We start from the raw sequence: 8,281 nt of genomic DNA, 5'->3' as shown, positions 1-8,281 counted from the left end.
CAGATTATTCCTACTTGACTCTTCAATTTTATTTTTTTACCGAAATGGAAAATGAGCTTTTATAGTCTAGATAAAATTATTGCTCTAAAACTTTTGAGATAACCCAGTATAATTTAAAAACAGATGCATATATTATGTACCTATGTCAAACTTGAAAAATAATTGCTGTACTGTTTCAGTTTCAAGTTTCATATTTATATCGTTCATTGTATAAACTATAAGTAATTAAAGATGTAATATTGTTACTATAAAAACACTTAAATAATAATTTTTATATACCTACCACCATTTAATTCATCTGTGGACTGTGGGTAGCAAAGAATACTTATACTCTAAAAAAGAGGTGGGTTATGGGTAGTTGTTAATAGTTTAGGTGTAGGATTTACGTCAAAAATCCATCTTGAGTGAAAGATCGGATTGTATTCTTCGTTGTAAGATGTTTATCGAGCATCCACGGTCCAGTTAAAACAATAGATAAGCTGGTAATAGGAAAAAGTACGTTATTTATATGCATCATTGACTTAACAGCAGTTTGTTCGGAAGCGCCGATAACTTGTGGTTTTATAACGTGATGACATGCTTATTGCTTACTCGTTTATCGTATTAAATACTATTTATATGTAAAGGTAATTTCTCTATTGTAAATTACCTCTTTGTTTTACAATATTCTTGTTCTTTATTATTGACTCGCTTGCCACCCATGACCCGCGGCATCGTGCGCGTTGCCTTCCTCGAGAATCATGATCCCAATTGAAAATCGATGCATATTTTTTGAATTTATAGTGTAATTACTAATCGTTTGAACTACCTATCTGTGTTCCGCTCCTATTGGTCTTAGTGTGATGATAATATACACTTATATTATATTTATTATCTTGATAAATGGGTTACCGAAGACTGAAAGAATTTTTCAAATCAGACACGGAGTTTCTGAGATTAGCGCTTCCAATACCAATTAACAAACAAACAGCTTGCAATTAATCTCCAAAAAGTAAGCATCTTCTATTATAATAGGTATATGAAGTTACTACTAAATTTAGAAGCAAATGCCAATCTCAAATGTTAAGAACTGCAGTGGACTTTGAAGAATCTCACGGTGTGACCCAGATAATCCTGAGTCGTGACATTTGAATTCTGTGGCTTAATTGCTATGACTGCAATTTGAGTAAATAAGTAATTATGCATTTTACTATAATTTTTATGCTATGGTTTTGAACACTAATAGATTACGGAGAATAAAGATATTAGCCTTATTAGCCGACATTTTAAAAAGGCTAAGTGGAATCGTGAAATTAAAACGCATTTTTCTTTAATAAAACTTTCAAGTTTAATTTGACGCTCTGAATATTTTCTACGGGATTTTCCGTCGTATATTCTACTTTTAAATATATACGGAAAAAAATGAAATAAGGTAAATTAAAAGTATATATTTTTTATTACTTGTTAATTATATCTATTTATTTTTTTCAATATTAAAATGATAATTATAACAGATATGAAGTAGATTAATGAAGTGGATGAAGCAAAAGAGCCGATAAAGCCCTTTGAAAGTCAAGAACACTCGTAGTTAGGGATGTATAGTCAACCGGGGCAAATGCAACTAAAAAATAACAAGTCTCAAGTTTGATCGGTTGCAGTTATCTCCTTTTATATTTGGTCATTTATTTGACCCATTTATTGTTTTTTGTATTTATTCAAGATTATTTTAAACCAATCAAGCAATACAGTAGTCTTATAAATAACTGGTAGTGAGAATATTTCTTAAAATTGGTAGAATAAGTTACATTAACCCCTAGTCGGGGGTAAATGCAACTAACTGCCATAGCTCTTCTTCTATTTCATATAAAACAACGAATATAGAATATATTTATGAGATTTCATGTTATTCATAGGATTTTGAACTGGATTACCGTGTAGCAAGGACGAGTTTTCAGGAAAAATCTTATTTTTCTAAATGTGGGGCAAATGCAACTATTTGTTAGAGAATTAGTGTGGGGAATGCAAAAAACTTATTCATCGATATATTTTTATTATTCTATTCTATATAATATATACAATAACGTTATCTATACAATAACGTTGCGATCGTAGATGGCGCCGCATTATTTAGAGGAAAATCTCATGTACCTACCTACTTTGATTTACCACTTTAAATCGCAACAAAAAAAAATTACAGTGTACTACCTACTAAGTCAATTTTAGTTTTTGGTCAGAACAAATAATAATCTTTATGTTAAATATTGTTAAAAACGTAAACCAAACAAAATACTTTTATTAGTTAATCAACCGTTAACTAAAAATTACTTGAACAATCACAGAACTATCCTACCTATCGTTTTTAGTTACTTATAGTCTTTAACTACGCTTTATCTAATTTTAATTTTACTTATGAACCCGTCTCTGGGTATAATATCGAAGAAATAATCGATGGTTCTTCTTTAATTAATCATAAAGAAAGTATATTTTGACTACCAAGAAGGATACATAATAAAAATATCGACACTGTCACATAACTAGTGTTTTTAGTTTCATACAAAAATTTAAGGGGCTATTGTAACTAACCTCACAGTTGCAATAACCCCACAGTGAAATTTTCATGAGGCAATTGTAACTGCATCAATAACACAAAATAGAGTCAACTAACGCATTAAAAATATAAATGAAATATGCTTAACGGCTTGTGATAATCGTGTCCAATCAAAAACACCTGCAAAAAATCACTCCTAAACAATTTTTTTGTCTGTAAAACTCGACACCTGTTTTTACGCACACCAACTTCAAAATAGCGGTTTGACACAATGGCCTATCAATCAAATAGTTTTCATCGTAGTGGCACCATATATTACTTGTAAGATTTATTAGTCGTTGAGTTATTGAATCATAGGTGGCGATATATTACAACAACTCTAATAAATTAGTTATGATAACTAGTTGCCATAGCCCCATAGTTGCATTTGCCCCGGTTGACAAGTAATTGTTGGTAGCACTTAGCAACTCACTTAAAACTTAGCTCTTTAAAATTTTGCTCTAAAATACATTATGCTTTATGTTTCAGAGGATAATCATATCATACTAGATTTCCGCCCGCGGCTTCGCCCGCGTTATCAAAGAAAAACTCGCATAGTTCCTGTTCCCGTGGGATTTCCTGGATAAAACCTATCCTATGTGTTAATCCAAGTTACCCTCTATATGTGTGCTAAATTTCATTGAAATCGGTTCAGTAGTATTTGCGTGAAAGAGTAACAAACACACACACACATCCTCACAAACTTTCGCATTTATAATATACTAGCGGTCCGCCCCGGCTTCGCCCGTGGTACATATGAAAAATAGATGTTGGCCGATTCTCAGACTTACCCGATATGCACAGAAAATTCCATGAGAATCGGTCCACCCGTTTCGGAGGAGTATGCAGACTAACATTGTGACACGAGAATTTTATATATAAGATTATATTAGTAGGATAGGTACCTAAAAACTACTCAACAGATTTGTTTTAAATATGTAATAATGTTTAAGATAGTTCACACATCACGAAAAATAAGAATGGAATCAGCAACACTGCAAATCCATTTATCGATTTCCAGTTTTCACACACCAATATTAAATCCAGACGCGCCGACAGCAAATATTTACAAGTTTGTATACATATTATATGATCTATGATTTACATTGTACACGGAGCATGTAGGAAGAGCACTTGCAATAGTTTAAATTCTAAATTGTCTAATGAGATTATGACATGATCGCGCGGAATTCGGAAAGCGGTCGGCGTCGCGTGCGCAAGCTATATTAACATAATTGATGAAAGCTGAACGCGCGTATGCGTTGGATTGCCAGATGAAACAGTTAATTCTCGTTTAAATATTGAGATGGAAACGTTTATTGATATATCTTCAAGAGACGTGCCCTCTCGGGAAGCGCGCTGCATCTTTGGCCACATTAGCAGGCGAGATCGTGGTCAAGCGCTTCCCTAGTTTAGGTACAGTAAAAATAAAAATACTTATTGCCTAAAATTTATACTGTTTTAGTTCAGTACCAAAAAGAGGTTATTATTAAATCAACAAAACAACGGCTTTTTATCATCTTAAATCTAAAATATATGCGTTTTCTGGAACAATTTGAAACTGTTCGTCATACTCAAAGTCTTTGTTAAAAGAAGTAACAAACAAAAACTCTGTACAGTATTCAACACTATTGTAATCCTAAAAAGGTAAAAAAGGTAAAAATAATACATTTCACATTGCATAGTGAAACAATATGTGAGAATATACAATGTGCCTTTTTTTTTTTTTTTTTTTTTTTTTTTTTTTTTTTTTTTTTTAAGTGGGGAAATCTTGCATAGATACCCACGGCCTCCGGGGAAGGGGCCGTGGGTTATGTCGGATTCCTACCGACCAAAACCCCACTGTGTTCCGTCAAGCCGCATCAACGACGGGGCCACGGGTATGGTAGAATTCTTCCGTGACCCCGTCAGCGGCTGCCCGTCGCCGGGCCAAAACAAATTGTGAGCCAACCAGCTCTAACCTCATGGGGCGGCGTGAGCGGAACACGTCTCACGCCACCACATCTCTCCGGACGATGGACTAAATCCCCGCTCCATCGCCCGGCTCCCCTCGTTAGGGAGGCTGGTTGCGGCCGCAGCTTAGCCCAGTTTTATATCAGTACTTCTGAGAGGCTCTTAGCACTATAGACTAGTTCCCGATGCACATATTTGAGTGCTGTTTTAATCGATAGCCAGCTCTTATTGGAATTTATTAGTGGCCGGATTTAACCCTTAAATATTTTAGCTAAGATTTAAGTAATTTGTTATTGTTGTTGTTCTGTTTCAATGATTCTAAACCATAAACTCTTGTGCCGTTTTTAACTTGCTATAAGCTGTTAGGTATATATACTTACTTGTCTTGTTATTATACCTTAATATATTAGGCCGCGTTTCCATCTGCAAGAAAACTTCCACAAGAAATGTCCGCCAGTCTATCCGATAGCAGCTTGCAAGTATAACCATGTAGCAAGTGCTGGTTTAGACTTAAAGTGAAACATCTACATTCTGTCTACTCGACTGTCAACTTCAATAAAACAGTGCATACCATTTCAACTATACATACAATACGTGTTTTATCGTAGTTTTCCATATACTAGCCGAGCTGTCTGTGTCTTGAAGATCTTGCAGTAAAATTAAGACGTGCTATTCACATTATATCGGTGAACGCTCGCACGCGCATAACTATGTTCCACTTTTTGTTTGGGTGATACTTTTTATAGATTTCATTTCAATTCTTTAAAGCAATGATGTTTATGGATTAGACGTTTAGTCTTGGTAATTGGTTTTGGATTACGAGAATTATCTTCATAATTCATTTTGAATTTATTTATGTGAAGAGCAAATTAGAATCGACCATAAACAAGCTCATATTTTTTCGAACTTTGAAACTAAATATAAATTAGAAAAGATTGATTTTATTCAGATTTAAGATATAATGTATTTGTCATTTATGTAAATTAGAAATTCGTATAAATATTCATTTTCATTTTCTATTAGCTTCATTTACGTATATTAAAAAAAGACTTAAAAAAGTTTCAGATTTCAGAACCTCCATGAGGCCCTAGAATTTTGCTCTTATTTATAAGGTCAATTAAAGAAATATGTATCTTATACTTACTGACTTACTTTCTTCGTCCAAGACATGTCTGTTGCTAGCCCGTCACGCTCACGCTCACGCTCACGCTGATAAGCCGTCGGCTTGCAGCTGTCATCCCATTTATCAAGATCGGCAAACTAGTGATGAAATTGCGTGCTCGTACTCTGCTCTGTTATTTTTCATTACGGAAACTTGCTTGCGTGTCATTCTTGGAATTTATTGTTTTAGATTTTTATTATTTCATTGTTGCAATACAAGGTATATATGAAGAATTGAGAAACTAATTATAGCGTAGCATTTGTGTAAGTGATAAATTATTCGAGATTGTAGATAAAAATATTGAAATTGTAAACTTCATTATGACATAATTTTATCGACTTGTTTGATTAGAACCATGTAGAACGGAAAGAAAAATCCCCTCACAAGAAACAGGTTCACGAACTTGTCAAGATTTTTCATAAAAGCCCCCGTTAGAGTTTGAATATGCACTTTGATAGAGGTTGTAAAACCAAATCATAATAATAAAGTGACGAAATATCGAAAAGAAGCAACCACCTTCACATGCTGATGGTCAACTTACGACGTTTTACTTCGCACAGTGTCAATTACAGAATCACTTAAACCAGTATAAAATTAACCTGCCTAGAATGCACAAGATCATTAAAAAAATATTTTTTATTTTTTACGTTCTCCTTTCCAATATAATGTATTCTTATAGTAAATGGAAGATAAAATAATTTATATCTCGCATTTCACAAATTAATTTGAAAGTTCTTGCTAGAAAGTAAAGTAAAACGGGTGCATTTGCATTTTATTAGCGTTTACATCTGAAGTGTAATGGATATGAGCAATTAAATTTGTAATAGGTGTTCAAACTTATTAATCAATTATTCCCTCTATTTTCAATTCTGATAATCCTACGAATTTAGGTACGTCGTATAGAGCCTAGAAAAGAAAAGAAAATCCGAAGAAAAGTGTAATGTTAGGTACCTATTCAAAATAAAATTTTCATGGATGTTTAAGCAATGCAATGTGAAATAAATATTTTCCATTGGGAACCTACATCTTTTTCTATAGGTTTCTATAGGTATTTAATACACATTTTTATCCAAGCTGGGACAAGTTCTGGTGTTTGTGAATTGAAACATTATTGCACAAATTGTTGCATTTTATCAGACAAACTATAGAATGCTGTGTAGCATGTTTGGCATTCATTCATGTGAGAGACTTTACCTCATTAGCACGACTAGATGCGATAAGCGGTACACACATCGACTTTATCTAATAGGTACATGTGGGATTATAAATGTCTAACTAATTCAACCAAAAGTACTGTAATAGTGGAATAGAACTTTCACAATTATTTATGAATAGATTTTATGTTCTATGATTGTGTTCTCTTCGTAGAGTGAGAATGGTTCTCTTTTAAATTTATTTCATAAACTACGAATCTCAGTATAATATTGGATACCTGTCCTTTTGATGACAATATGTGGCATAAACAAACGAACGGTTTTTTTTGGTGACGATACTACTTAAACGTTTTGCGTTTTAATTAAATACCGATTTAACAAAAAAATAACTTCTTTTTCGTTACACTAAGTGAAACTATTCGCATTTCTACTAAAAAAGTAGGTACCCAAAAATTAATGAAATGGAATGTAAAATCTTAGGAAAATCTAAGAGAAATAGGATAATTTTTCACATGAATGACAAATTCAAGGGTTGCCTTAAATCTCAATATAGGTAGGTACTCAGATGACTCATGATACTGAAATCATGTAAGCAATAACTACTAAGGGGTTTTACTAACTATTTTCATGACTCATCTTGAAACCCCTCAATATCTCTAACACGTAAGAATCCTACGTTTATTATAATTTTGCATAGTAAATTTATCAAAATTCTATACTGTGTATATGCAGCATTATTAAGTGCTTGCACGCGAAAAAACAACACTTCATTATAGAAGATACAATATAATATTATAATGATCATTTCGCCAAAGCTAATCTGTAAGAAATCACGCAACTATAGTAAATTTGAGATACATCTTCGCATGTTTAAAATATTTCTCGCTCAATTAAACCGTGTGATTGTTCTTCAGTCGCCACACTTAAATTATATCTGAAACGACGACACGCGTGATTGTTTTATTGACAATACTTATTATAATAATGAACTGTCGCACGACACGATATAGTTTTATAAGTAACTAGCTTCCGGCCGCGGCTTCGCCCGCGTGGTGTTTTGATAAAAGGTAGCCTATGTTCTTTCTCAGGGTCTAAAGATTGTCTGTGCCAATTTTTATCAAAATCGGTTGAGATATTAAAGCGGGAAAGCGTAACAGACAGACAGACAGAGTTACTTTCGCATTTATAATATTAGTAGGGATAGGGATAGGGGTATATCGTGTGTCGAATATGTCGCAAAAATAAACGCATTGTAAACCATTTTTTTCCGTATATATATTATCTTTTACATTCTACTAGCTTACCGCCTGCGGCTTCGCCCGCTTTGTCTAAAACCTAATAAATTATATACTAAAACCTTCCTCTTGAATCACTCTATCTATAAAAAAAAACTGCATCAAAATCCGTTGCGTAGTTTTGAAGATTTAAGCATACAAAGGGACATAG

Source organism: Colias philodice, chromosome 8 (assembly GCF_061535455.1).
Source record: "Colias philodice isolate Cphi_HAF_F1 chromosome 8, ilColPhil1 Martin Lab GWU primary, whole genome shotgun sequence".
Classification (NCBI taxonomy): domain Eukaryota; kingdom Metazoa; phylum Arthropoda; class Insecta; order Lepidoptera; family Pieridae; genus Colias; species Colias philodice.
The sequence above is the reverse complement of the archived record's forward strand: the minus strand, read 5'-3'. Positions refer to the sequence as shown.